This window comes from Rhinoraja longicauda, chromosome 16, assembly GCF_053455715.1.
Source record: "Rhinoraja longicauda isolate Sanriku21f chromosome 16, sRhiLon1.1, whole genome shotgun sequence".
Classification (NCBI taxonomy): domain Eukaryota; kingdom Metazoa; phylum Chordata; class Chondrichthyes; order Rajiformes; family Arhynchobatidae; genus Rhinoraja; species Rhinoraja longicauda.
In genome coordinates, this window is record NC_135968.1 from 324810 (window position 1) to 330464 (window position 5655).

At 50.7% G+C, this 5655-nt stretch overlaps 1 pseudogene; it reads left to right on the forward strand.

Moving 5' to 3' along the window:
- Positions 1-1683: 1683 nt before the first annotated feature.
- On the forward strand, positions 1684-2045 carry LOC144601219 (U6 snRNA-associated Sm-like protein LSm6 pseudogene; annotated as a pseudogene).
- The last annotated feature ends 3610 nt before the right edge of the window (positions 2046-5655 follow it).

The window sequence follows — 5655 nt, forward strand, 5'->3', positions numbered from 1 at the left end:
CATCAGTCTGTGCCCGAGACTGCGAGCATAATAATAATGTTGAAATACGCAGGCCGCAGTTGGAACGTCAATCCGAGGCAAAGGATCACAGTCTCTGGTGGTAAGTCCACGGCCGCCATTGGTGGAGCGCGAGCGCGTGGCCACTGGCTGGGTGAGGTCTCGTGGGGCGCGGGGTGGTGACCTCGCCTTCTCCTGCACTTGGGAGTGAGGAAGTTGGCAACCCGAGTTAGCCCTAAGAGCTAAATCTAACTCTCTTGTAAACATCCAGTGAATTGGCCTGCACTGCCTTCTGTGGCAAAGAATTCCACAGATTCACAATTCTCTGGGTGGAAAACTTCTACTATCTTTGTACTAAATGGCATACCCCTTATTCTTAAATTGTGACCCCTGGTTCTGGACTCCCCCTACATCGGGAACATTTTTCCTGCATCTACCCTGTCCAATCCCTTAACAATTCCATAGCGGAAGTGGCGGCACCTAACGGCTGCGGCTCGCTAGCAGTCTGTTCGTCTTTTTTTCCTTTTTTGTTGTGTGTCGGTGTTGGGATGGTTTTTTTTTTTTTTTGGTTGTGTATGTGTGGGGGGTGGGGGGGGGGAAACCTTTCTCTTTTAGGTCTCTTCCTCACGGCGCGGGGTGCGGCTCGGCCGCGGGGCCTTCCATCGCCCGGTGCGGCTCGGCCGCTGGACTTAACATCGCCCGGCACGGCTCGGCCGCTGGACTTAACAGTGCCCGGTGCGGCTTGGCCGCGGGGCCTTCCATCGCCCGGTGCGGCTTGGCCGCGGGGCCTTCCATCGCCCGGTGCAGCTCGGCTGCGGGGCCTAACATCGCTGGTGCGGCTCGGCCGCTGGACTTAACAGTGCCCGGGCCGCGGGGCCTAACATCGCCCGGCGCGGCTCGGCCGCGGGACTTTTCATTGCTGGTGCGGCTCGGCCGCTGGACTTAACATCGCCCGGTGCGGCTTGGCCGCGGGGCCTTCCATCGCCCGGTGCGGCTCGGCCGCGGGACTTAGCTGCGCACGGCTCGGTCGCGGGGCTTTCCATCGCCCGGTGCGGCCGCGAGACGTCTCAGCGCCCGGTGCGACTCGGCCGCGGGGACTTCCATCGCCTTGCGGGGACTGTGCGGGTCGGTCGGGGACGAGCTGTCTGTCCGTGGGCGTGGGGAAGAGAGTGGAAGTTTTGTTGCCTCCATCACAGTGAGGGGGTGTTTGGAGTCACTGTGATGGACGTTTGTGTTGGTGTCATGTGTCTTGTGTTCTTTTTTGTGTGTGACTGCTATGTAGTTTCGTTCGGTACCTTGGTACTGAATGACAAATAAAGCTCTGTTGAACTGTTGAACTGTTGAACATCCCCTCTCATCAGGAAGTGTAAGGTGATACTCCAGCACTCTATTATCTGAATGGTGTCAGGTTAGGAAAAGGGAAATTACCACAAGACCTAGGTGTCCTTGTACATCAGTCACTGAAAGTAAGCATGCTGGTACAGCAGGCAGAGAAGAAAGCTTATGGCATGTTGGCTTTCATTGCGAGAGGATTTGAGTTTAGGAGCAGGGAGGTGCTACTGCAGTTGTACAGGGTCCTGGTGAGACTGTGAGACTGCACTTGGGATATTGTGTGCAATTTTGGTCAACCTCAACCACGTTCGAATCAAGCCATCAGTGAACCATGCATGGGCTGAAGGACACAAAATGAGCCTGCGAAAGCAAACACCCAGCGATTTTCTAAAACAAATCATAGGGAGGCCAGTGGTGGTTAAACTGAACTCGGGTGAGGATTACCGAGGTGTTTTAGCTTGTTTGGATGGATATATGAACATAGCACTGGAACAGACAAATATGTAAATGGTCAGCTTAAGAACAAATATGGAGATGCATTTATTCGAGGCAACAACGTGTTGTACAACAGCACACTAAGAGAAGACTTTAGATTATGTTGTAGACTGAAGATTGATTTTTGGTTTGAAAGGAATAATTTTGTTAATGTAACGATTTTTTTCAACTGTTTTGAAAATTCAGTTTTCTACACTGTACAACTGGTGGTTTCTCGATAAAGAATGATTTAATCCATATCTTCGTTTGGTTTACCATCACAAAACATTGTGAATAAAGGACTTGATGTCGGCCTGTGCATCAAGTCCTTTATTCAATGTTTTCAGCAGTATATTAGCTTCTATCCAAACATGCATGTTTCCTTAATTGTATACAAAACAGGCCAGGGCCACCCGCTCCTCCAACCTGCCGAGGCACCAGCGGGTGCACGCCGGTGACCGTCCCATCCCCAGCCCGGTGAGTGGAGAGCGCTTTGCCGTGGCCTCCCACGTCCTTTTTCACCCAGGCTACTGGAATCAAGGGATATGGGGAGAAGACAGGCACGGGTTACTGATTATGGATGATCACAATGAATGGCGGTGCTGGCTCAAAAGGCCGAATGGCCTCCTCCTGCGCTTATTTTCTATGTCAAGTGAAATATGGAAAAGATTCTTGCTAAGATTGAAAATAAAAGGATCTCTGGAAGTGATCTTGGCTCCGTCTCACTTTGAGATTAAGCTTTGAGGCCCCAAAAAATCATCCATCCACCCCCACACCTTTCCCTACCTCACACTCTGTAACAAGCTAAAGGTTTTGTAGGAAAGAAAACTGCAAATGTTGGTCTTCAGTCCGAAACGTCATCCATTCCTTCTCTCCAGAGATGTTGCCTGACCCGCTGAGTTACTTCAGCATTTTGTGTCTTCCTTTAAGCAATGTTCATCATTGAAGGCTGAATTGGCTTCAAGTAGTGAAGATTGATGAGGATCAGCCTGAAACAAAATTGTTTGCTGTCAAAAAAGTACATTGTGTACATTGTGTGCGTAATAATTGCCTTTTTCTTCTGCAACATTGGTGACGGCTGAATTGGAAAAAGGTGACAGAGTTCACGAGGATTGAATCAATGGGTCTTATTTTGTACAGCAAATCCATTATTTGTCAGTCATACCTTGCAGTACAAAACACCAGTCTCTTCAAAAAGGCAAGAGTGGGCACGTTGCCATAGAAACTCCTCAGAGGAAAGACCCTTGTAGGAAAGGAAACATTTCCTAATCTAAATTAGGAACTGATTACAGACTTTTGGAGAGAGTTACATCTGTGGAGTCATTTAAGTTCTTTGGAACCATTATGTCCAAGTTTCCTTAGATGGGGTGGGGGGAGGGGGGGGGGGGGGGCACCATCGACTCCACAGTCAAAACGGCCCGACAGAGGATGTACGTCCTGCGGCAGCTGCGGAAACATAATCTGCCACAGGCAATGATGGTCCAATTCTACAGTGCCATCGTAGAGGTCGGTCCTCACCTTCTCCATCATGGTCTGGTTTGGCCCAGTCACCAAGCACGACACCCGGAGGCTACAACGAATTGTTCGATAAGCTGAGAGAGTTGTTGGCTGCAACATCCCCCCCACCATTGACGAACTGTACACTGCAAGGGCCGGGAAGTGAGCAGGCAAGATCATCTCTGACCCCTCTCACCCTGGCCACAAACTCTTTGAAGTACTTCCCTCTGGAAGGCAACTCCGGACTGTCAAAGCAGCCACAGCCAGACATAAAAACAGCTTTTTTTCCTGCGAGGAGTAGCTCTACTCAATAACCAAAAGTCTGTGTCTTTTTTTGCTCTGGTTTATTTCACTCATATGTTTAAACCATAATGTTGTATTCTTAATGTTTTAAAGTTTTATACTTTATTCTGAATTGTTCGTGTTGTCACTTGTGAGTGGAGCACCAAGGCATATTCCTTGTATGTGTACATACTTGGCCAATAAACATTCATTCATTCATTCCATTAAACAAATAAAATAAAACAGCGGCCAAACAATATTCCCAACTGCAGGAACTATCTTTGAAGTAGTGGGGAGGTGTCCGACTACGGCTACAGATATGCATGGAGGCAAGTATAATTTTTCATCGTTTCTGGAGATGGCTGGCATCTTTTTTATTATTGACAGCACAACATGAATTCTGAAGAACACTGAGGTCAGGAAAAACTTGCTCTATTTGTTACATAAGGCACAAATGCGTCAAGACTTTATTTTAAGAAAAAACACTTTAAAATGCCTTTAGGTTTTCGGGCCAGTCGCAGCCAGCTGGTACTCTGAGCAATTGGCTGTGGACAGCTTGGGCCACCTTTTGCATTTTCACTCGGGTACAGTATGAATGAGAAGATGCCGGTACCGTTGATTGTCTGCTCCTCGACAGCGCCAAGGGGGGCTGATATTAGGAACACTTCTCCATCCGTCTCCCACCACGGATGGCTATCTGCCGAGTTCCACCGGCACTTTGGAGGGGAATGGACAGGCGACGTATCGGGTCGGGACCCTTCTTTGCACTGATGGAGTCGGGGGAGAAAGCTAGAACCAAGAGATGGGGTCGGGACAGATTCCAGGACTTGATTAGGAAGTGTGGGTGGGGTGAGCTGTCTCCTTAATTTGGAGAATTCAATGTTCATGTCATTGGGCTGTGAGCTATGAGGTGCTGTTCCTCCAGTTTGCGTGTCACCTCACTCTGGCAATGGAGGAGGCTCAGGACAGAAAGATCAGTGTGGGAGTGGGAAGGCAGTTAAAATGGGCGGCACGGTAGCGCAGCGGTAGAGTTGCTGCTTTACAGCGAATGCAGCGCCGGAGACTCAGGTTCGATCCTGACTACGGGTGCTGCACTGTAAGGAGTTTGTACGTTCTCCCCGTGACCTGCGTGGGTTTTCTCCGAGATCTTCGGTTTCCTCCCACACTCCAAAGACGTACAGGTATGTAGGTTAATTGGCTGGGTAAATGTAAAAATTGTCCTTAGTGGGTGTAGGATAGTGTTAATGTGCGGGGATCACTGGGCGGCACGGACTTGGAGGGCCGAAAAGGCCTGTTTCCGGCTGTATATATATGATGATATGATATGATAACCGGGGGATCCAGACCGAGCGCAAGTGTCGGGTGAAATGCACGCCTAGTCTAGGTACAAGGAGCAGCAGGTACTAACTAGTTTACAATGTTCTTCTTGTTATGAAGGCCAACATTCCATTGGCTTTCTTCACTGCGTTTTGGTTCAAAACTGATGAGGGTCTTGACCCGAAAAGTTACCATACCTTCCAGCATTTTGTGTCTACCTAAACAGCGCCTATCCATGGCGTGGTGTGCCAGCAGGCTGGAGGTGCGGGCAAAGGCATTGCCACACAGTGGTCAGGTAAGGGGCGCTCGCCACTGTCGGTTTGCAGTACTGGCAGTCGTAATCGTGTGCACGCGCTGGTCAGACAGGGCGTGGGAGGCCACGGCAAAGTGCTCGCCACTCGCTGGGCTGGGGATGGGACAATCGCCGGCGTGCACCCGCTGGTGCTTCAGCAGCTGGGAGGAGCTGGTGCAGCCCTTGCCTCACTGGGTGCAGATGCAGGAGCGCTCATCGGTGTGAATCCGTTGGTGCTCCAGCAGTGTGGAGGACTGGGTGCAGGTGAAGGGGCGCTCGCCGGTGTGGATGCGCTGGTGCGCCAGCGGGATCTTGGAGCGGGTGAAGTCCTTGCCGCACTGGGTGCAGGTGAAGGGCCAATCACCAGTGTGGATGCGCTGGTGCTCCTGCAGCATGGAAAACTGGGTGAAGGCCTTGCCACACTGGGCGCAGGTGAAGGGGCGCTCGCCGGTGTGCAGGCGCCA